This window comes from Lissotriton vulgaris, chromosome 11 (assembly GCF_964263255.1).
Source record: "Lissotriton vulgaris chromosome 11, aLisVul1.2, whole genome shotgun sequence".
In the NCBI taxonomy this organism is placed as follows: Eukaryota; Metazoa; Chordata; class Amphibia; order Caudata; family Salamandridae; genus Lissotriton; species Lissotriton vulgaris.
The window spans coordinates 1048910501-1048935905 of record NC_141699.1 but is presented as its reverse complement, the minus strand read 5'-3'; the positions used below and the strand labels follow the sequence as shown (position 1 = coordinate 1048935905).

The following is a 25405-nucleotide window of genomic DNA, read 5'->3' as shown; positions in this document are numbered from 1 at the left end:
TGTTGTTACACCAACTAGATTATGTTATGTATGCAAACCATCGAACAAGTGGTTATTATTGTGGTCGAGCCTTTCTTCAAAAGAATTGTGTAAATGGAAAGCAACACTGGTGAAATAATTCTAACACGATTCACTTTCATCTATTAGTTTCACTGAATTTGCACTTGTTAGCCTTGTTGTTATGCATGAAACCACATTTTATATATTAGTTGTGAAAGAGCTGGTTAATACAACTTGACATTTATAGTGTGATGTGAAATATGACCTGTCACAATACGTTTAGTTATTTCCGACTCTCCTAATTCTGTAAAAACGATGTACATTTTTTTAAAATGTCATGGTCAATTGCAATGCAAAATATACGGGTAAGTAGCCGGTGGCAGACTTATGCCGCACATACACAAATCCAGCATTGTAGAGCAAGCCCCGGGGACCTGCTGTCAACCCATTGAGTAGACAGAGTTAGATTCAAAAGGAATTCCTCCAATCAGCGGTAGCGTGGGGCGGGTTAAGGATGCAGGTGGCCCGGCTCGTCCTCCAATCGTGAAGGGAAGTAAGTGTAATCGTTTCAAAAGCATCCAATCAGAAGTCCGCTTTCATTTTCCTGCAGGCTCTCATTGCAGGCTGACCAATCCCCTGCTTCAGCCCTCCTGATTTTTGAAATGGCTGCCGCGGGTAAGGGAAGACGCTGAGTTGTGGAAGTGAATGGAGGAGAGCCTTGTTTTGTTTAGTGTTTGGGCTAAGGAGTGACTACTGGTGTTGTCAAGAACTGCCGTCGAGAACTCGCAGAGTTCACCGGGAGCTCTGACCCGCTCCCGGCAGCCTTCCCGGAGGCCTGGTCCAGTTGTGCTGCTCGGTGCCTTCTCATCGAATTGTTGCACTCGTGAGTATATCACTGTATTTTGGTGTATGTTATAGTGTTTACAGATATTTCCGTTTTCTAGCTCGGTGCGCAAGTAGTAGGTTCAGTTCAGGGCTTTGCACTCTGGGACTTGTAGTCCTTGCTATAATAGAATAGACAGGACAACTCGCATACTGCAAAAGATGGGCTGGGAAAGAGGTTTATATTATGAGTTTTTATATAGCGCAGACTTTACCCGAAGTTGTCAGAGCGCTTCACAGTAGGAACAGTACTGCTACATGAGGAGAAAATTACAAGTGAACAAATTACAAGAGCAAACGTTGGGTTACTTGAGACAAAAGTGACAATCGTGAGCAAACAAATACAAGAGGTAGCAAACGGTACATTACAGGAGGAAAACGTGACACGTGTGCAGGTTACACAAGCCTACAAAGTACAAGTAGAGGTATAGTACTGCTATAAATGGCAGACACTCAAACACAAGAACCAACATTATGTAGGCAATGGTGGTACTTGTGCAAGTATCTAAAGCAAACAAAATGTAAGAGGTAGCAAACAGTGTGTTACAAGAGAAAAGTGACGTGTGCATGTTACAAAAGAGTACCAAACACAAGTAGGATAATACTGCCATAAATGGCAGACACTCAAACCACAAGAACACACTGGGAAGGCACTTCCATAGTCATGGAGAATAGAATTTCCTATAATGGAAGGTCAAGTAACCTCAGAAACCCGAGGTCTGCATTTATTTAGTGCGCAGCTCTGGGCTTTCGTATAGCTTCTTAGTGATGCCCATAAACCATGTCTTGTGCATGCACAGGCTGACGTTTGTGAAAACAGTGGAGGCTTTGTGAGCGTAACCCGAGGCTTTTCCATTCACCCATTGTGGAAGTGTACATCTGAATCTTGGAGCACTGACCTGTATGCAAAATAAGTTTTGGCAACTAGTTTGCCATCACAAGTGCTCCCCTTTAGTAACTTTAACCTTCTTGTGACCGGCGATCAATCCATGCCTGGCTTTGCATGCTGGCACTTGAAGGCCCTTCATCATCTCAACATTAAATGTAAAACGAAGCCATCTAGAAAACTAAGGCCCAGAACAGATTCATTGTGTTACGAAGGGTTGCTCTATTGGAAAGCAGTCATGGTGCACTATCAGTATTACTTCTTCCAACATACCAGACTTTAGTTCTCCCACCTGCGCAGTGGTATCGTTCTATATCTCCGTCTGCAATCAGCGTTACAGTTCTAAACACGGAGATTGTGAGTCGTGCCTGCTCCGCTGCAACAGTCAAATGGTGCATTATAAATCTGCAGAACTGTATCAGGCCACTTAAGTTAAATACTTCTCTGTGGCACTGGTGTTAACAAAGACTTTACAATGTTACTAAAGTTATATGTATTCCAGTCAACCGTTTTCATCCTTTTGCCATTATTGTCATTCTGTGAGTGACAATATTTTTCCCTTTCACAAGGAGTGCACATACAAAATAGTTCCCTGTGCCGGGGGCTATGATTTGTTTGATTGAGGTGCCAAGAAGATTACCCTACAATAGAGTTTTCAAAAACCATCTCAAAATTAGCATTGACAGCACCAACTTTTGGAGGCCAACGTACACCTATTAGCTTTCCCAATGCTTGTTTGTGGTCTTTGGTTAAGCAAAAAGTGTAAACTTAGACTTTTTTTCTAGAAGAATTTTCTTTTAATTTGCCATTCAAATCCGGATAAAAATTAATTGAAACAGCCTAATGTGTTTTGTGGAATAAGGTCTTTGTTTACTTCAAGTTGTAATGTGGCAGGTTATAGTATTAATGAAGCTTTTATTAATAATCCTGAACGTTGAAAGGGACACCAATGAGCTGACCAAGCAATGGTTTTATGCACCAGGAGGGTGAATGATCAATGTCATTCCTGTTGGATCTCTTGATGCCAGTACTACTCAATACTTATTAGGATTGGGAAGGAGTCAATTCAATTCATGAAGCTTTATTTGGCACATAACAAATGACCATAAAAGGACAAAGCATATATAATATCAATATTACAGAATACGGATTATAAAAAAATATCATAAAAATACAGACAGTGTTCCTAAAATAGCATACTTTTACGTGCCTTAATCGAGCAATTTAAAAAGGTGGCAGTAAAAAAGCAGATATCGGCAGACTCCATGTTAAATAGCAAATTAATCGCCTGATTAACAGTACATACGCCATATTTGACAAACATGGGTTTCAAATGGACTAATCGAAAATTCATGTACAGTTTACAAATCAATAAAAAGTGCAAAATGCTTTGTTTGGTAACGCCATCACACGGGCAAGGCCCAGTTGGATGTTTCTTAAGGTTTGGCAGGGCCACTAAGTGATGTGCTACGCCAAACCTCAGCCTAGTTGGCACAAACTTATGGGATGGCCTAGTCACCATAGCTAAGTAACCTGGAAAACCTTCATTCATGTTGTATTTACTGTAAAACATGACTGTGGACATAGATCCAAAAGCGGAGACCCGTTTCCTTGTTTTTTGGGCTAGGAATGTAGTTTTCAGCTCTACTTTGGATATCTTAGATGCGGCACTAGGGTCAATCAATACATTAATATTAAATATTTCTAAATAACAGTCGGCAACATATTTTAACCACAGGATATTGCGGAATTTATCCATTGATAAACAATCCTCTATAATCTATTAAAAGCCTTTTCTTCCTTAAGCCATATCGACCGCCATAGCATTAATGGCCTCATTAATAATGGATCCTCTAAAAAATGGATATCCAATTCCCGATGGATCAACTCAGTTGGAGGAAGGTAAACATAAGTTTTTTTTTTTTTTTTTAAAAGAGTTCTCCTCCAATTGCAGATTATGGGAGCACGTGTCCCTATACCCCTGCACCGTACATTGCAATGGTGACACATCTGGCATGATAAATGTGGAGCATATCCCTTGTGCATCTGTCACCAACTTTTGCCGCAAATCTAAAAACACCATGTGCATTTTTTGCCATTTTTGTTACTAACATTATTGAATTCATTAGTCCACATTCTGTTTTTCGAGAAGGTTATACCGAGATAGCAGAATTGAATTTATCTACTTATAGCACCTTTTCACCCTCAATAAAAAAAGGCATTAGAGGTTTTTCGTCTAGCCCCATAAGTCATTGTATGTGTTTTCCCCTTATTGATAGACCGTTTTCTATCCTTGATAAAGTTAGAAAATCTATCGATCAGACGCTGTAGTCCGAGGGGTGTTTTTGAAAGCAGGACAGCGTCATCAGCATATAATAACACTGGTACAGAAACCCTTTAATTTTAGGGGCATCAGCATTTACATCTTTTAAAATGGAGTCAATTTCATTAATAAACAATATAAAAAGTAGGGGGGCTACTACGCAGCCCTGCCTAATCCCTCGTTTAACCCTGAATTTCGGGGTGCATTCACCTTTGGTGCCATAGCGCACACATGTTTCTAACTATTCGTATAATCTGGTGAGAAAGAAAATTATTCCCTCTAGTGCTCCTAGCTGTAACAGGGTCGGCCACAATATAGTGTGGTCGACCATATCGAAAGCACTACTGAGGTCTGCAAAGCGGAGGTGTAATGAGCCCTGTTTAGCTTCCCTGTATTTGCCTATCAATAAATCAAGGTTAATACTCTGGTCGAGTGGCCCCGACCCTTTCTAAACCCGAACTGACTGTCGGCTAGGACGCCCTCTTGCTCCACCCACTCTTCTAGTCTAACCAACATAACTCTACTCATGATCTTAACTGAGGAGTCTAGAAGAGAGACGGGCTGATAATTTCTTACATTAGCTCTATTGCCCTTTATGTGAATCGGGATTATGATGGATTCCCCCCCAGGTTTTTGGTGCCACAGTACATAGCAGCATTAAAAACAGTGGCCAAAAGAGGGCTCTACAACTCTGGGGCTGCTTTTATAAACATGTATAGGGACCCCATCAGGTCCCTGAGCTTTGCCCCCCTTACTAGCACCGATGCCAAGCTCGACCTCTTTAGCAGTTATGCCCAATGGAATAGTGGGTCATCTACTAGGGTTGTTATCGACAAAGTTAGACAAACCAAATATTTGGGAGAAATGCGAGACCGTCATCTCTAGATACGTTGGAAGTTAGCTCAGGCGTGTTTTCCTCCTTAAGAAAAGCTGAGTTAACTGTTGCCCAAAACAATGTGTTATTAGATAACTCTGCAGCTTTATTAAGTGAATCCCAGGCCTGCTGCTGCATCTCACCCTTCCTCCTCTTTAGTGCTTGCTTGTACTCTAGTCTTAAATTGACGATTTCACCGGGGACCCTAGGCTTTTTTGCCAGAGCGTGTTTTAGCTTAGTTAATAAACTGGTACACATATGGTCAAACCAACCCGGTCCATTTCAACATTGTGTTTTTTTAGGTCTAGTGAACCTGGCATCAATGGATTTATTGATGTCGTAAAAGCAGTTAAAACCCGCTCGTGATCTGTATCTGTATCCAGAATAAGGGTGATGTCAATCAAACTTTCTTTGCCAATAGAACTTAACAAATCTTTAGCCTTCTCCCCTACCCATCCTATTCTTACACCATTAGGTCTGTGTGGCTCCACATTAGTAATTGTAGTACCCGCATCCTCCCCACAAAGTACATACCAAAATTATACAGTTGTGGTCTCTTAAAGATAAGGCCTCGATCCTGGGGGGGGGGGTACCGTATGGGGTAATATTCGATGAGACAATCACATGGTCAATTACTGAACTGCTCTGCTTGTTCTTATAGTTAGGAATAGTCTGACCCAGATCATCTTTAGCAAAATCTAAGATTTCTAGGTCATGGCGGCCCATAAGCTTGTGTAATGATTCACCGTAGCTGTTATGTTTGAAATGCACGTCATCTGAACCAACATTATTAATAACCCCACAGACCTTTTGGGTTGACAGTTCACACAGCGGTAAGTTAAAATCGCCCACCCAAATAAAATCAAATAAAACGTTTAATTCTGTGCTGAAATTATCAATTACACTCACTAGATCATTGACTGCTGTCATCCTAGAGTTATCAAACACATCATTGTAGTAATTAACAAGTAATATATTGCGCCCTTGGTCCGCGATAAGCCACAAAAGCTGTAAGTGTGCACCCACGGTCAAGTACCTTTTTACTACAGTTTGTCGTTTAATAGAGACCAAAATCAGAAGACCACCTTTACCTCTCCGTGAGGTTGAACCTTGTGCCACCAAACTATAAGTAACAAACCCCTCATAATTTACATCTTCCCTACATCAAGTTTCCTGGAAGCATAGAATATCATGACTATTCAGCCCAGAACATTCCCCTTAGATTTAAGTCCAGCAATATTCCAACTAACAATTGAAATACCATTAACATGCGTAGTACTTATAGCATCCGATGCAACAATAGTATGTGTACCGTCCCCCTGCCTTTGAGTTAACATTTGATGCATCCCCACAGTCATTATTCACTATTAGACCACCGTCAAGATTTGCTCTGGGACTGTATGCAGGACATTTGGTTCAGTTGTCTGACTATTTATGATCGCCCTTACAGGTGACCCACAACCCTGTAGATATCAGTCGTTTGTGTCCAAGGACCTTAAAGCTTGTAACCTGTTCTGCATAGTTAATTCAAAGACAGGGCGGACAATAGGTAAAAAGGGTCTGCTTCTACTCGTATCGGGAGATGCTGCAGTAAGGTGACTATAGAAATAGCGGAGTGGGCGCACATATACACTATTCGCATCATATACTAGGGAGGCTGCTCTTAACAAGGCTGTAGCAACGTGTTGGGGGTGTTTGAAATTAATAATAACTCAGTCACCCCTACAGCTCTTTCAAGACGGGCCAATCCAATTTACCCTTCAGGTGGATAATATTTGATCAGAGTAGGCAATTGGAAAGCCACAATGCTTATTCAGCCATGAAACTGTTTTATTTTTTAGCGATTCATGAGATTCCTGGTGGGACTGTTTGGTATGAGGATCATTAGGCGGAACATTGGTCAGAACGACCACATAGAGTGCACAGTCGGGGGGAGATTAATAAAACAGCTTTTCTTTACTTCTCTAAAACCCAATTTGCTCTCTGATGATGCTATAGCCTGTTTATTCAGACAATTAGTTGGTGTTGGATCAGGCATAGCAGTTTGTGTTGCGCTTATTCTCCCTCTAGGTGGGTTAGATATGCTTTTACTGGTTCCATGACCCTCTTCAGCTGGACCCATGGCAGCAACCTTAGATCTTTCGGCCGCGGCCAAATGTGTTTCCAGAAGACCCTCTAGTCTTTTGACTTCTAGGTAGATAATATCCAATTTAAGCACTAGGGGTTTAATGATCTCTTCCATCTTCGTTTCAATAACTCTAGCTAGAAGATCAAGTTGCTCAGAATTAATTTTAACTGCGCCTTATCTTTCCAAAAGTTCAGGAACACCCAAATGGCTTTTTGGGGGTGTTTCTACTCTTCCTTTTTTTATTTTTATTTTTTGGTACGATTTCCCCCACGTTTGATTTGTAGCTTCCTACATGCCCTCACCGCTCTAGGGGCCCGTGGGCATTGCTCCATTGCCTCAATCGATACATCCAGGGTGTCCTGATGAGAATCGGAGTGAACCTGAGCTCCGGTCGTGACAACTAACCTATTATCCAGTTCTATACTGTCATCATTTACTAGTGCAGCCGGTGGAGAGGGAGAGGCTGGGTGTATGGCAGGAGGACTCCCCCGTCCTAGCGAAGCTCTCCGGTACTTATTGATTTTATTAACGACTTTCACTAGGTAGTTATCTAAAGTAGCTAACACAGGTGTGGTTTTATCGGGTTTCTGTTTAGACCTTGTCAAATCTGGCGACAAACCCTTAAATGTTTGAATAAGTTTAAAAGGACAAAGACTATCATGAATGTCAAGATATACTAGTACCAGAATTGGCACACAGACCTGAGGCCAAATATGGTAATTAAAACTGGACAATGTCCACAGTCAATAGAATAAAAGTCTCTCACTTGAGGGGGATGAATGGGCTCAGTAGCAAGACCAAAATCTGTGGCCCAGCCCTGCCCCGGACTGCCACAGACTGTCCCGCCCTTGTCCCGGGCTTCTCCCGCACGCGTCCCGGAGTCTGGATTGATCTTTAAAGCGCCTCCAGGCGCGGAAGTCTGGTCGCACGGCTTCCTGCCGCAAAGCCCCCTGGAACTTGTGGTCTCTCCCTCAACAGCGGCCGCGCCGAGGTGGACGAGGCTACGGGGGCAAGGGGAGACCAGTGCTGGGGACTGAGAGGAGACCTGCTGGTGGCAAGGTAAGGGACTCGTCGGCGTTGTAGTGGCCCCACAGGTTGAAGGAGTCTCCTATACCTTAGAAACAAAAGACGGGACCAACTGACAGCCTAGATGGCCATTTACACAACAGATTATTGTGATTCTTCTACTAGATTAATACAAAAGTATGTACACTGCGAGTGCAGTTTAAAGCCTATAGTTGACCTGTAGAGCGCACATCCATTAAACTTTCTCATTTTCCATTGTCTGCATACTAATGCTCAAAAATGGTTTACAGCAATGAACTGGAAATATTTCACCCCTCAACCTGCACCAGGTGCCCTTGGTTCTATGTTGGTAGTCACTTCTGTAAGGATTGCAACTCTCCACAAAAAAAAATTCTTAAACCCCCTGGACCAGTAGTTGCGTTGGAAAAGTCCAGCTATGTCTCTTAGAACCAATACTTTCATTTTGGCAATGGTCCTATCCCGTCTCGATGGCGGCAAGGCTTTGCTTGCTGCCATTCACAATAGCCACCTAGCATTAAAAAGAAATGTCCTCCATGTGACTCCTCAAGGGCTTGAATAAGTAATCCCATATCGTGCAAATGCTTCAGTTACTTCTCTTGCTCACTTTGCCCAGCCATATTACCTGCTGAATATTTTTCAAAATCCTCAGCAGTTGCCTCCGCTGCTTCCCCACCTGACTGCCCAGAACAAGATATGTGCTGGAGAAAGGAACATAGCCAGCCTTGAAACTAGGAAGTAATAGACCAAAAACTGTCCATCCTCATGCTATCCACCTCCTATCTGACGAACATCCTGCCACCCACCCCCCTTTTCAGGAAGCAGCTAAAGATTAATCTCTTTACGAATACACCTAGTCTACGGTAGGAGTCATTAGAATAGAGCCCCCACTTTTTGGGAGGTTACCCCTGCCCAGCCTTTGACTTGTACAACTTGGTGCAGCTGATTTAGCATGTTAAAATCAATGCAGACTTGTGTTGATGCATATAATTGGAGCTTGCAACAGAATTGATCGTCTAACTTCCTCGTGAACACCAGAAGGTAGAATCAGTAGGTGGGTGGCGTAATGGGGCTGCTACCTGTTGGGGCTAGCAACCATGTGAGTTTCTCTACTTGGGGAAGGCCCATGTTTCTTCTATTGTAGTAGTTGGCCTCGGTGGAACATTATCTGAACTCGGCGATTACTCTTAACTGCAACTCCTTCTGCAACTGCTTCTTGCAACTCCTTTTAAATTTAATCCAACATGAAAGAAGGTATAAAGCATACCTTAATTCTAGATCATCCGATTTCCTTAAGGCAATATTTAATCTTAAAATGAATTCACATTACACCTTCTTTGTCATGTTATACAAATCCATCTTTATTCATTTACTGAAAAGAAGACAGCCAGCCATCACATGTTTTGAGGGAACAAAGCCTCTTCATGTTTTTTTTATGGTGGATCCTAGCAACGGGCACTTGGGTGGAATGGCACTCCTAGCCTTCAGCTCCTTGCAACCTAGTCTCGGCTCCATTGGCAAGTCGCGGCCACGTTTTAGACTGTTTTTGCCCAGGTGGAAGATGATGCGAGTACATTTTGAGATTATGTATAACCATAAGGAAATCTGATGAGCTAGAATTAAGGCATACTTTACACCTCCTTTTGTGTTGGATTGAACTTGAATGTGACCAGTGGGGCTGGTCGAGGAGGTGGCGGTGCTTGTCCATGGTTCCCTAACCCCGAATCTTTCCAGGTGCCAGCATGCCAAGTCTGACATTTCGTATATCTGCGGCGGCAAATAGTTCATTTAATCTTTTTTTTTTTTTTCATGGTCTTCCGACTTTGATGCTCTTGATTTTTTTCATGTATTTAGTAAATAGTATACCAACATGCCATTAAAACGGGGCTGAAACCTAATCTGGGAAAGCTTGTGGTCGCCACAATGATTGGTCTGCGGCATGATATCGCTTTCATTCAAGTCCTTAGTCCCCTCTGATTAGGGTGAAATATTGTTAACAGTTGGGTGTGTGTGGTGGTTTTTTTTATTTTATAAAAAAAAAATTCTATAAAGTTCTTCCGGCGTTTGTGCGCAATTGGGGTATGTGCACCGAATGTTTACTTGTTTTGAAACGTACTATCCCTTAAAACCTGGGCAGGTAAAAGCGCACACCATATGCTTATAGGTACGTGGTGTGGAACAGGCGCCCTTTTGGTTGCAAATGATGGATAGCATCTGAATCTTACATACCACAGTGCGTGCCACTTCAGATATAAATGCTGTAATTAAGTAGTCTGTCATAGGCCTTAAACTATTGTGTATTAGGAGCTTTTGAGCAAAATGTGTAATTTTTAGTTTTTACTTGTGCTGTGCTTGTGAAATCTCTTTTGTTTTTAATATATTTTGAAAGGGGGCTCTTATCAGTGCCCCCCCCCCCCCCCCCCCCCCCCCCAGCTGAATTACTGTGTTCATTCGCTTTTGTGTAGAATTTAAAAAAGTTTAATGTTTTTTTATATTATTTCCCCCGGCTGCACGCATTTACTATACTTCTGCTAAAGCTGTTCAGATTGTTTAAGGCCCTTTCACTGTCAAGATAAGATCTTTTCCCATGGAAAAGGCAGACCGCTTCTAACAGTATGCTGGAATGCTTGCTTTTTCTCATTTAATTGTGTAAAGCAGATTATATAGCCTCAGGGCTTTTCTTTGCAGGCATTATTAGATTGATATTTTCAACGTAATCTTTTTGCTCATTATCATCAAATTCTGAATGGTGTAATAAACATTGCACGTTAAAAATAAAGTTAATATACAAGAGCTATACTATATTTTCCTACTGAACGGGCAGGTACAAGTGCTGTTACCTTGCAGACAACAGGGTTATGATTTGAATGGTGCAGCTGTTGCAGTGGCACCGGTTCCAAAAGTTGTTGAACGCTTCTAAACACATAATATTCCTATATTTGACTTCTAAACAGGCAGTCACAAGTGCAATTATCTAGCGAGCACTACGGTCATGATTTGAATAGTGCAGCAGGTGCATTGGCACTGGGGCCAAAAGCTCTAGCACCCCACTAAACACAGAATTTTGCTAAACTTTTCTGCTAAACAGTCACAAGTGCAGTTATCTAGCGGGCACTAGGACCATGATTTCAATGGTGGTGCAGTGGTGCCAAGGCCATAAGTTGTCGGTACTCCTCTAAACACAATATTCAATCAATCAAATAATTTGTAAAGCACACTACATACTTGCCAGGGTTTCAAGGTGCTGAGGAGGGGAGGGGGGGGGGGAGGGGGGGAGGGGGGGGGGGGGGTCGCTGTTGCTACTGGTCAAACAGCCAGGTCGAGTCATCTCCTGAAAGTTAGGTCTTCGGAGGGGGAGGGTGTTCCAGGTCTTGGTGGCACGGTGGGAGTAGGACCTATCTCTGGCTGTGGTTCTACGGATGCGTGGGACGGTAGCCAGCGAGAGGTCTGCAGAGTGAAGTTTCCTGTTGGGTACGTAGGAGAGTCGACTGTTGAGATGGGCTGGGCCGGTCTTGTGGAGTGCCTTGAAGGAGATTATTTTGTTGACAGGGAGCCAGTGCAGGTTCCTCAGGTGGGGGGTATGGTGGTCGCGGCGCAGGACGTCGAGGATCAGGCGTGCAGAGGCGTTCTGGATTCTTTGCAGTCTGTTGATGAGCTTGTTCGGAGCTCCAGCGTAGAGGGCATTTCCGTAGTCTAGTCTGCTGCTGACTAGGGACTTGGGTGACTGTTTTCCTTTTGTTTGTCGGGATCCATCTGTAGATCTTGCGGAGCATACGGAGGGTGTTGAAGCAAGTGGAGGAGACAGCGTTGACTTGTTTGGTCATGGTGAGTTTTGAGTTGAGGATGACTCCTAGGTTGCGTGCGTGGTTGGTAGGTGCAGGGGGTGTCCCCAGCGATGCGGGCCACCAGGAGTTGTCCCATGCTGAGAGGTTGGGCCCGAGGACGAGTATCTCAGTCTTGTCTGTGTTCAGTTTAAGGCCGCTATCCTCCCAGTCGGCGACAGCCTTCATTCCATGGTGGAGGTTGGATTTGGCGGTGAGGGGGTCCTTGGTGAGGGAGAGGATCAGTTGCGTGTCGTTGGTGTAGGAGTTTAAGTTGAAGTCGTGGTGTCGGCCGATGCGTGCGAGAGGCGCCATGTAGATGTTGAACAGCGTCTGGTTGAGGGAGGATCCCTGTGGGACGCCACAGATTATCTCCAAGGCTTTGGATCAGAACAGGGGGAGGCGGACTCTGCCGGAGAGGCAGGAAGAGGTCCAGTCCATGGCCTTGTCTCGGGTCCCTGCGTCGTGGAGTCGTGTGCCGTGGATGACGGTGTTGAAGGTGGCAGAGAGGTCCAGAAGGATGAGTGCCGCCGTCTCGCCGTTGTCCAGTAAAATATTGCTGTTAAATCAATTAATTCTGTTTCCCACTTACATTTTTCAAAATGTTGCTATTTCTTACCCACACTATACCACTAGTAACAGCACAATATATTGCCTTTTTGTACATAGTCATAACACTTTAACAGACTTACTGTAACTTATATTGTACAACTACTCGGCAAGCTGCAACTTAAAACAAAAACAGCTTATTATTAATCAGTAGGCAAAACTGAATGCATTTACCAGTGCTTGTTTGGCTTTACGATTAGTTGAGCGGCTGGTATCCCGGTCAGGAATTACTCCAAAAATGATAAGGAAAAAGTAGGACGGACTTGCGGCTCGTGCCTCACGTACAAAGCCATGAGACCTTTCTAAAAGACCCTGTGCCTGCCTACTGCACATCAACACGTGCCATCCTTGTGCATTATGTTGGTCTGTGTGCATGGATGATTGCAGGTCTTTGACTATCCTAGAAAAAATGCGTGTTTTATGCTCTGTGTACCCGTATGTGGAGTGAATATTCTATAGAAAACGACATCTTGTCAGTGCTTTTTGCAAACAGTGGTGTAGGTTCTCGCACTCGGTTTCCCAGGTACACGCAGCGCATTGTGCGATTGTTATCGTGTTACCAATCTGCAAACAAAAAAGCAGAGGCCATGTTTGCATTTTCAAATTCCAAACTTCTGAGGCACCTGAACTCGAGATTTCACAAGGGGCCATTGGCATGCTCTTTTTGGTGCCAAACGTTGCCTCGTAGCTAAAATATAAATGCCTGCAAACACGCTTTTGCTGTGCCCTAGAAGAAAGCCTGATTCATTTCCTAGGTTTGCCACTAATCTGTAAAATTGTACCTGCACGTGTTTAAGTAATCGGTCATATCCGGTTTGGATAATTGTTTCCTTTTGCTGGTGTACAGTGTACAGGATCAAAGGTCACCTAACCTCAAATGGGTACTGTAACCATTTAAGACACTGCTGATCTCTGCTCTCTAAATGGCCCGACCAGAATTGTGAAGTTTTTATTGTGGGTGTTTTTAAGCAACCGGTCTGTAATGCTGACCTAGGAGGACCCGTAGGGAAATGTTGTGATGCAGTTTATATGTAGTTGATCTTTAGTCTCTTAGTAACACAGCTGTACTGATGATGTGGGGTTACCCGCGTGTCTCTAGGAAGGGGTGTCTTCTAACCCCGGTGTGGTTGTGTGCATTTACGGGGGAGGCGGAAGGGCTTTTTTGCTACCTACTGTATACATACACCTGTGTATCGTATATATAGGTTGGGTTCTCTCAGTTGGGAGCGCGTTTCTTCATACTTTTTGCCTCCCGGGGAACAGCTGTTAAGGTGCAGTGCGATAGTTAGTATCTCATTGCATCTAGAAGTGTCGAGACAGTTTAAAAATAAAAATACATATTTTAAAAGTTCTCCTAGATGTTGGGTGTGGGCTTGTAGTGGTTGGTTGGTGGAGAGGGGCAGGTCTTTGACTATATTTAATCATCTGAACTTTGGGTTTTGATATTACCCACTTGAATGCTTATGTCTACATTTCTTTGCGAGAAATTTCCTCTGGTATTTGTACAAATAATAAAGGGGACACTTAACCGGAAAACCTGTTCCCATGAAAAAGGAGTGTCTTAAGGAAGTACTGGGTACACAGGATTAACTGGCTGGTTTGTTCTATTAAATGTAGAGATTAGTTGCTGTTTTTTGTCCGCAAAGGTTATTTAATGTCTCCAGTTTCAAGAGAGGTTACCTGGCCTTTTCTTCCAGTTGTTCCAGGTACCTCGGTTACCTTTTATTTCCCAGAAGACGTTTTCTCGGGTAGTGTTAAAATTTGTTGCGTCCTCAACATAGAAGCATTTGCTAATAAAATTGCAAGTTTAGTGTTCTATAAGTAGATCTTGTATACACCATTCTATTTTGTATATAGATTTATTACAATGTTTAATTTTTTCCCCAAGTGCAACTCTACTTGGTTAGGTGTGTAAGTGGCTTTTTCCATCGTAGAACCTTTGGAACCACATTTAGGAATGCATTTGACGTGTAGATTAACACAATTTATACCAGAGTGCCCTCTTACACATGTTATAATTTTGTTTTTCTGTAGCACCAGCGTGCTTGTTTCTTGGCCCTTCACACTTTTAGTAGGAGGAATGTGTCTGTGCCCAGAGGGGTGTTCTATGGTGGTGTCCAAGGACAGGCAACATCTTGTGTTGAATGCTCAGTTTCTTAAGGCCCTTTTCCAAAGGGCTGAGAGTGGGTGGGGATATAGATTTTATGATCTGCCATCTAAACTGTGTGGAGGCAAAAATATTTGCTCTGTGTCCCATGTTCTGACATGACAGTAATGTCTTATCCTGTGTCAAATCCCTATTATCTGTGCTGTCTAATCCGCCATTATGGGTTTGTCAAACGTCTTGGTACAGAGATTAGCTGCTAAACTTTCCTGGGTGATGGTGATTTTTTTACTTATATGTACATTTTATACTGACTCTGAAAACTGGGAGCGGTGTTAATCCTCCCCAAGGATTATGCTGCTCTTTGACTGGAGCTGGACAACATGATACAAGCTTTACAGCACATTCAGCTTTACAATGAATGGCACAAATAGTACAATAAAACTATTGCTGCCACTAGTTCTGATAGTCTGACATGTTAAAAACAAAGTGCCTTATGTTTGGGTGGGACCCGTGCTAACCTCAAGAATAGATGGAGAAATGTGTCCCTAAAGATGAGATTCGAAGAGCATTTCGATAACTACCAATATGAATTAGTCTTGATTCAGAGAGACTGAAGATGAGTAATATTTTAATAAACCGACAGTTTCCAAAATAAAGTGCAATACAGGCAAAATTACAGCAATCTCAAGTAAATTAAGTGCATAATATTAGTCATAAGCATAAAGCAAAAAAATAAAGTCAAATAGGTGACGCATGAGCCAAATCTTAAATAGTCTAAGTCCAGAATTTGAAGCAAATCTATAGAAAATTGGGCAGCATCCATTTTTTTATTTGCAATATATTGGGGTCATACCCCCTCGACTGCACCAGCAGTTGGAGTGTACCATTTTCCCTGACCATTTTGATTCAGGATTGAACAAAAGTGGTGGTGCCCAGAATCAAAGGAACTTGTAAAAGACTCTAAACTGCTTCAGAGCTGAAAGAAAATGATCTCTTGCGTTTGGGCTACAGATTTTAAACCTGTATAACCCGAAAGGTTCTACTTCAAAAACGCCTTGGGAGATACTGTGGTGGTGTATACCAAGGACAACCTCATTGAAGACTATGAGCACATGACCAGTGTTAAATGGCTTTCAGATCGATGCGACCCTTCCACCGAAATAATATGCAGCAAAGTAGGGTCCGAGGACCCTGCGCACCAATGTTGATAGAGAATTTATAAAACGCCAACCAAGAGTGATCTGGAACTGTGAAATATTGGTGAACAGAAGCATTGCTGGTTACAAAATTAATGCACATTTCTTTATTTTGGAATGCAAACTCGGTTGGTTTAAGCAAATGTGGGTGATTGTTGCCGCACAAACTGTGCAAGGGCCTATCACTGTGCTAAAATGAATATCAAGGCACTCCTTTGAATCTCAACTTAAGACCTGTAGGACTTGCGTTTGTACCACGCAGTTTACAAATTGTGTGAATCCAGCAATTCTCTTCAGACTTAATATCAGTTGAACCACAAGTCCTAGAATGCCCATCAATGTTTAAAAGGTATGAACTTAAATTGATTAGACTTAGCCACCGTGAACAAGAGTCATAGTTGAAATATTGTGGCTTTTGGTGGAATACTGACTGAAGAAAGTGAATGGTTGAAAGGGACAATCCCATATAGTCCAGTCTACCCATCTTGTTCCAAGATCTCAAAGAGATTGCCTCAGACACCCTGAATCGTGTTATCACAGCCAACCCGCGTATATTATCTCAGTTTGAGCAATGTTTTGGATTTTCTTGTCATTAGGCCTCTCACTTGAGTGTTAGGTTCTCCAAGTGAGTCGTACCTTCTGTGGAGGGGGTAAACAATAAAATGAAATAAAACTTACTTCCTTTTCTGCATGTCCTCGCTATGTCTGTGGTCTGCTCTCCTTGGACTCAGCCAACTCCCCTAACCAACCCTTGCGCTGCTCTCAAGCTGTTAACCAGCACAAGCGCAGTGCAAGGATTGCATGGAGCAGACTCTCAGCGCTCCAAGGGTACTGGAGGCCTTTGCTCGGTCTAACCCAGCTGTCCAAGATAGTTGAGCGGTTTAAAGTGCCCAGCCTATCACTCCTCTCTGCTGCTGCCGATCAGCAGTGGCCCTGCGGCTGTCCTGAGACTCTGCTCTCGATGGAGGTTTGCAGAGTCAATGGAAATGATGGTCCTGTCTATTACCATTTTAATTTTCCTCTGAGGGCATTTTAGCTAGTGGGGCAACGCTCCTCCGCCATATAGGAGGTGCCACCCCTGTAGCCTACTTTCTACATGGTCCGCAACAGTAAAACATGCATGTTAGCAAGAAGAGTTCAAGAATAATTGCCTGCGATATGTCTCACTAGAGAGTGAGAAAAAAATTTTCACGACCATCCAGAAATGTATTTCTTTTTATTGACAAGATTTCTGCATAGTCGGACAGAAAAATCAGGTAAAATGTCTAGAACCGAATAAGACTGCAAGTCTAAAGCAAAATTGCAATTTTTGCTCTCAATTATACAGAGGTTAGGTTATGACTGAGTTTCCATAACATATTTGACACGATTTGCTTCGCCTAAACACAGTTTGACATATCTGAACAAAATCTGGCATACAACTGTAATTTTTTTTTTTTCTTTTTCTTGTTTTTGTGCAGATTTGACAATGCTGGTGACACAGGGAATTTTAGATCTGCTAATACCACTAGCACAGTTTGATCAAATGCACGAAATTTAGCATAGTACTAGGACAATTGGTTCACTTGAGAGTTTATGGATTTAAGTCCCACGGGAATCTTTGGGTATGAGGAGGGGCATATCTACAAAACTAACTGCAATGGCTGTGGCATGCAGCTCTTTTGATGGCCTCTGAGAATGAGGGCAGCTTGACCAAAAGCCATGCCATATTCCCAGACCCTATTGTGAATGACCCAAGTTGTTTTATGTATATGGTCCACAGCAGTCAGTCACTGTAAGAGCTGGACATAGTGAGGTAGGTTACCATGCCATGAGCATAGTTCCATCTGTACACGCAGAACCCGATGCCCAGTGTGCTGTGTGAGCTTGTTCATTTTTGTTTAATGGCAAAGAACACTGTCAGCAGAGCACATGCAATATATATAATAACCAAAGGTTAAAGGGTCGTTCTAGTTGGGGTATGATTTCACTCGTACAAAACCAAGGAAATTCAGCAGTTATAGCTAACTATAGCTTACACTCCCAGCTCTGTAATAAGCAGACAACACTGTCCTGATAGCAAGGACAAGCGTATCACTTCAACACCTAATTGACACCTATGTGAGCTTTACGTTATCCATGGATCTCGAAATAAACTAATCAAAAACTTTTATTTTAGTTTCACGACTACTCCCCCCCCCCCCCCCCCCCCCCCCTAAAAATATTCCATTGTTCCATATTGGGACTTGCAAACTAGCCGTTGGGAAGACCGTCTCCTATATAGGAGTTGTTTTCAATACTAAACAAACCTGGTCACACATGGTGGGAAGCAGGGCACAAACAATGGGGTTCTCTCTGGCTGTAGTTTCCAGTTTCATTTAGAAATTGGGCCCAAAGCCCCTAACACTAATAACTTTTTATATTGCCAAAGCTATCTCTGCAATGATAAACTAAGCAGGGGAAAGGGGCATTGTATCAACCGACTCCCTACAGAAGATAGAGAATGGGTTCTTCAAGAGGATCGCTTCGCTCCCTCCCTCATTTTCAAACTGTCACTCACTTAGAGCTGCATTTGCCCTATGTGTCTGGCATAGCCAGAGAATACCTGATCATGACCTGGCACCCAATCTGAAGCAGGGGATACAGTGGACCTTAATCAGACTATCATACACAACTGTCTTTTATTGGATAATGCACACACAATCCCCTGGCTAGAGTACGTTAAACTGGCCCTCTACTCGCTAGGGGTCCCCGAATTGTACGAAAATCCCAGTTCATGCTCCAGGTTCCCAAAAAAGAGGCTAGAGGCATTCTTGGCGAAGCTATACTATGAAAGGAAGGAATCCCAGAAGGCAAAAACTGAGCTTGTAAGCAAAGGAGACATTCATTAGAATTTCGTAAGCCTTGTTAATCCTTAGCTCCACATTACTACTACAATTTAAATCCGGTTTGATGCTACACAGGTCCTGTAAAATGTATTTATAATTTTAAGTTTTATAACTTCTAAAGGATGTCTCTTTTAATATAAGTCAACTGTTTTTTTAATTATTTATTTACAAATTAATTTGTTAACTGGCATTATGCTGCACTTTATTCGACCGCTTACTGTGTTCATTACACAAGCTATAGACCTTGAATTGCACATTTTTGCATTGTCTAACCCTATACCCTCATTGTTTTGACGGTTGTTATATGAAATCTGCTGTTTTTAATTGGTAATTCTTATAAATGTTTATTGTATTAAGATGAATATTGTATTTTAAACATGCATACTTTGATCTATGTTTTCCAAATTAGATTGAATGAAGTTTATAACTGGATTGGTCCCAACTATATATCTATTTGATTTTCTATATTCGAAACACAGTAGGATTAAGCATTTACCTGCTCTCTGCGAGTAGCACGATCAGTGTGTGGAATGCTGTTAAGCCGGACTATGACCGTAAAAAAATATCCATGACCATCCTACAAAAAAAAGAAAAAATTTAAAGTACCTTTTCCAACTTAGAAGACCCCTGCTCCCAGTTGAGTATCAGTAAGTAAATTCACCCCCATCAAAAGCTGTATACTTGCAAACCTATCCTATTCACTACCTTAAACCCTATCTCCCAGTGAGCAAACCAATGAAATGAAAATTTATAAAGTGCGAACTGTCACTCCTAACGGAGTCTCCTGGCGCTGTCAACAACAGATCAGAAAGGTGACATAAGCCTAAATAAGCTTTTGGCAGCAATCCACTGATAGCTCAAAGATCCACGTTTTTGACTGTTTTCTGAATTGCCCCTCTTGTTAAGTGGCCCTCAGTTCATTGGGCATGCTGTTCCAAGCTTTGGCTCCCAGGACGGTCGCTGACCTTCCGCCTCGGGTGACTAGCCTAAACGCTGGGACGCCCAGCAGATTAGCCGTAGTTGACCTTAATATTCTTGTCGTGGTGTATGGCTTGAATCTTGCTGAAAGATGTCCGGAACCTACCTGATGAAAGGCTCTGAATGTTATTAGAAGCAGTTTGAACAGAATTCTCTTGCAGACCGGTGGCCAATGGAGGGTCTTCAATGCAGGGGTGGCCGAAGCCCTGCGTGGAAGGCCCAACACCAATCTGGCTGCTGCATTCTGCACTACCTGTAGTCTCTTTAGGATGATTTTATTGGTTCCCACAAGGAGACTTTTACAGTAGTCCAGTCTCGATGATATTCGGGCCACTGCCACTATCTTTTTGGCCACGGCCACCAGGGGAATCGGGTTGAAAAACTTTCCCAAGGTTTTTATAAACCCGAAACCGGTTCTGGTCAATTTCAGGACATGGGGCTTAAAGGAAACGCCGGAGTCAAACCAGACGCCTAGGTTTCTGGCCACTTCCACAGTTGATGGCGGTGCTGTGGTGTCATCTGGCCACCAATCCTTTGGATGAAAAAGATTGTCTTTCCCAATTGGTAAGATTTCTGTCTTGCTGGTATTGCAACAGAGATGGTTTTCCCTCATCCATTGTAACACTGCCGTCAGACAGTTTTTAAAATTTCCCTCTGCCTTGGTGCTGGTCTTATCCAGGGAGAGGTGTCGTCGGCGCACAATGTTATCCCGATCCCATTGATAAGCGTGGCTCAAATCCACTGGAGTGACTTACAGCACTCACCTATAATTACCTTATAGGAAGTCAGCCGGACAGTGGAGAAGTAAAAACAAAAGTCTTTATTAGGCCAAACAACACTCATATGAGAGGGCCCTGTCCGACCTCACTCCTAGGAGTGCGAACGAGAGGACTGACTCTCTGCATCACAGCAATACATTATAATGCAACACAGTAAATGGGGTACGCCCCTTGTGGAAAACTACTGAGCCCCAGACCAGTGAACAATGCTCTCATATAGCAGGCATCTGCACCTGCAAGGGATACATTATTATCTCTGCTCAAGGCCAGGGAGCTAGGCTTCGGCGTCTCTGGGCATGAGAACATTGCAGATAACATACGTTATTAGTTTCGGTCACAGTGAGCCGAGAAACGAAAACTGCTGTCTTAGTATATTTCTGTATTCCTGCGGGAGGGGCATGAGCGAGCAGAGCCCGCGGGCTCAGAGAGTTACACAAAATGGTGGCACACAGGCTAAGCTAAGAAACTAATATGGTCACACGTACATTCGAGTATAAGTAATAGGTAAGTATATGAATTCAGCATAAGTGCGTTTACGTAAATGCATTAGTTAGTCATATGATGCTAACTCACACGTCATCATAGGGTAATTAGAGCATTGGAAAGTGAATTCTATCACCATACTTGGATATCAGTGAGACGAGAGGGGCCATATATACATTAAACAGAGGACTCAAAGAAGCCCCCATCCACATTGCCAGTTCCGGGTAAGCACTACTTATAACTTAGAGTACTCTAATCATGTTGAGGCTCATCAAGTAAACCTTGCCACACGCTTGCTTTGTGCCTCATGACTGTTATGCGAGTAATATATCTTCCACCCACTACTAACATACTCTATGCCGTGCCCTGATCAGCTACCCGGAGTTCTAGAGTCTCTTACAACCATATTTATTTATTTTTTATGTGAGTGCTGTTTACTTAAACACACCATCTATATGTTGTAACAAATTTTTGGGTTCATGGCATGAGGTGGGAACTGTTACGTTCAGATGCACTTTCTATTAGAAATGACATTAGTTTGCTATTAACTTTGGTTCCATTTGACAAATACTCAAAGTTCAGAACATACTTTTCAAAGAACAATTGTTGTAGACTGTGGTTGGGTAGCTACCAGGATGTTGCTTATGCATAGCAGCAAGTGCATGGAAGTTTTTTCAAGACCCTCATATGTATTTGGTATTGGAAAGCTGGTATGGAGTTGGCGGTAGAGTTGAACGCATGCTATTAATATTTTACAAGTGGATTCCGCCGTCTCAGGTTGCTGGTTCTCTGCATTCTACTGTGCTCTCTGTGTAAGGGGAAGGACTGGGAATGGAAGCCCTCTCACTGAGGCTGTCTCTTGTTATCGCGAAAGTAGCGAAACTCGTAATTTTTGTAAAATGCTGCACAACTCTCGCTGTGTTCTAGGTATTCTTCTGTGGGTACACTGTCTTTACCTGAATCCTTAATGTATTTAAAATCTCTGAATAGACATGAAGGAGGCGGGGGTGCTACAATGCCATGTTTTCAAGAGCGTAGTTGAAATTGTGTAACCTAGTTTAAGAGCAACCTGTTCATGTACTTTTGTAATACCAAAAAAGAGCCTGGAGTCTAAACATGTTTCCATGTACTGTGGCTCTCAAGAAGTGACTATCTTTATCAAGAAACATGGAATTAGGAGCTACGCTGCGAACCAAAATGGCCGCATAAGCTCCCGGCTCCGTCTACCTCCGCCGGCGGCTCGTCTATCCTGTTGTCTATCCTCTACCCACGCCCTATGCCTGGACGTATGAAGGTTGCCTGATGCCAACGGTGCCGTCCCGGACTTCCTACCTTATTCGGCGACTGAGTTATGTCGTGTCCCATCTTCGGCCTACTCCAGGGCTGCCGCCGGGACCTCGATTCCTAAACTGTCCGAGTGGGAGCTGGTCAACATCGGCTGTGTGACCAAGATCGTGGCCGGTCTTCCGGATTCGAATAATTCTTTGCACTTTCGACTTGTGACCTCGTCGATGGAGAGTGCCGGTGAAGAGACATCGTGACGTGCTGTGATCCTCCTGAACCGTGGCTGGGGGCTGTGTGCCTGACCCTCGTTTCCCGGTCCGGGGGCTGACTGGCTGCACCCACGGCCGGTGACTGTATTGAGCGTGCTAGTTTGGGGCGCCCCTGTTGTTGAGATCGCCTGCATGTGTGCCCGGAGCCCGGCGATGTGGGCTGGAGATTGTGCCCCCCTCCGTCCTCTGGGCCCCGGGATGGAGGGGACGGATAGCGCACATTTATTGAGCTCCGTAATGGCAGCGATTGGGGCGCTCCGCTCACAATTCACCGTCACGTATGTCTCCCTGGCGGCAAAGCTGGACGATGTTTGCTCAAGACCGGCCATTGATGCTGCGACACCTGAACAGCATTTTGTGGACCCGCCGAGCGATTTGGCCCGCCATCTTAAGGTGCCCGAGCGGCAGCCCGACTTCGCTCATTTGGGAGTCTGCCCCACTCCTCCTTCACCCGTTACAGTGCCTGGTCTTCCCTTCACGTTTCCTATCCGATGGAGTATCGTCGCTGGAGGTTCTGATCGTCTATGCCGAGTTTCAGGGTCCTGTCGAAGGGGACTGCAATTCTTCCTCGTCCTGGCCCGGCTGTATAACGGAGGCCGCCATTTTGTGTTCGGACTTTGTTCCATCTTCAGTGCCTCGGACTGCCGTGGACGCTTTGTCTGCCTCTGGTCGGCTGTGGCTTGGTTGGCGCGTGCTTCGGGAAGGATTCGCACTGGTCAGGGCTGATCCCGGATTTGAGTTGTTCTTGCTCCTCGCCACTGCTTTGGACTGCCTGAGACGCTCTTCCTGATCGCATTTGCTGTGGTTTTGGCGATGGATCTCCCCGTGATACTTGCAGGGTTGACTTTTACTTTCCTGGGATTGCTCAGTTCTTTTTTGCCGGGATTGCACCGAATATCTCACCGGGCCTTGGGTGGGGTGGGGGGGTTTCTTATTGGTGACTGTCCTCCCCGTTATATCGCCAAATGTTTGCTTTGATTGACGATGATTGTGCCTTGGGGAGGTCACTGCTGGCGGGGGGTACCGGGTGTCCGGGAGTGTGTCTGTTTCTCTCCTCCTCCACTTCTTTTACTTTTCCCTTCTGTGGGGCAGTTCCGGGCCGACAGGCACGCTGTTAGTGGGTTAGGCCGTAGCCATTACAGGGGTGCGGGGGGGGGGGTTGTTATTTTAGTTTTTGTTCTATGGTCCCTATCACTCTTTTCCGGCTTTGGGAGGGCTCTTTCCTCTTTAGTAGGGTTGGCTGTCTCTTGGTCGTGCACCTTTTCTTTTTCTGGCATCTCAACAAGCCTCTGTTTCTCTGCTCTTGGGGGGGGGGGGGGGCTTTATGGGATGATACTTGGTAATGTTGCTTTCTGTAGTATTGCTTACTGCCCAGTTCGACCGCCGCGGCTGCCTAGATTTCATAGTTGCTGTAGTCATAGCCTATCTCCGACTGAAAATGGGGTACGTCCCTCCTCGTCTCTTTTGTGTATTTTTCATGTAAGGTGTGATGTCCTTGTTGTTGCAGCCCCCACTCTTCTCTTAAAATTTAAAAATGAAAACCTCCTATCCTGTGTTGCGAATCTCACAGCCACGTCTGGAATAACTTGAAATATCCTGATTTTTGATTGGCCTACGTTTCTCCTGTTCCTATTTACTGTCTTTGCGGCCGGCCATGCTGGTTGTGGGCCTGCGCATGTATCTCCTTACTTTTTGAATAAAGGTTTAAAAAAAAACAAAAAAAAAAAATGGTGCTCGTTGTCATATTTTTGCAAATAACTATTAGGTGTACGATTCCAGGCTTGCTGGAGCAGCGCAAGAAACTTTCCACTGATCCTCATGAGAGGAGTTGGTGATCTTTCACATCACTTCTTAACCAGATGGGGTAGGATACAATGTGGATGTCAGGAACTGCATGTCCTGGATGGCTCTCTTTTACCAATCTGCTACATGTCTAATGATACTGCAGAGGAAGATTGCTCGGTCCTGGTCACGGTGCAGGCTCTCTTTATCCTGGAAACTGTTCATTCTTTGAAAGCACATGATAGCCAGGAGCTCTTTGTCGATTAAGAAAATTGGACACCCTAATACTTTCGGTTTGGGGTCTTCAGGTGACATTCTCTTTAGGGAATCTGGCTAACTCCAGGAATCCTCAAACCGCTCTGACAAAGTCTTTTCATTGTGGCCAAGGAAGTGGGAATGACTTAACTAATTTGTGTTCCACAAAAAAGTGGACTAGTCCTGCCATGCCAGATTCTTCAAGGCTTTTTGTGACTGTTGCTGTACATTTAGCATATGTTATTGGAGGGCAATTGCAGGCCCTACAATGACCAAGGGGGGTTTTACATTGCTTACAGATTCTTTGTAACTGCAGCTCTGCTTTGTCTCCGGTACCTGGTCCCATTTGAGGGTATCCTATCTACTTCAATATTCCTGTGGAAACGACCGGTGTTTCCTCAACAGCAGATGAAATAAACAGGCATTTGTTATTACCCTAATATTGTCCTGCAGTCAAACTCTAACTGTTGGGTAATAAAAGTGCAACATCTTGAACTCTACCTACCTACATCTACATACCTAGTTTATTAAGTAACCAGCTGCATTTGAAAAGCTTATCCTATTTTTTTTTTTTAAAAGACCAATGTATTGAACTATGGTACGGTGTTCTACTGCCAATTTTCTCTAACCACAAGCGAGCCGCACTGTGATATCCATGTGCTGCCACTTTCAGCGGTCTCATTGTAGGGATTTTCATTCAATTAGCCAGTGGCCGAGTTGTATAGGAGCACTAACCCTGGGACACCATGGTGATAGTTTGTGTTTTTTTCTTTCTTTGTGTGTGGTGCAAACAAATATTTTAAAAGCACCAAAACAAATGAATACACTGGGTGATATT

At 43.7% G+C, this 25405-nt stretch overlaps 1 protein-coding gene across 5 annotated transcripts in view; it reads left to right on the top strand.

The window, feature by feature from the left end:
* Positions 1-599: 599 nt before the first annotated feature.
* The window catches only part of ECT2 (epithelial cell transforming 2), a 247927-nt gene continuing 223121 nt past the window's right edge, over positions 600-25405 (top strand). For 2 of the 5 annotated variants that reach the window (XM_086944387.1, XM_086944385.1), the window contains exon 1: positions 600-883. The gene's annotated coding sequence lies outside the window, so the exon portion shown is untranslated. The remainder of the gene's footprint in view (positions 884-25405) is intronic. The other 3 variants (XM_086944386.1, XM_086944384.1, XM_086944383.1) reach the window with 2 other exon arrangements.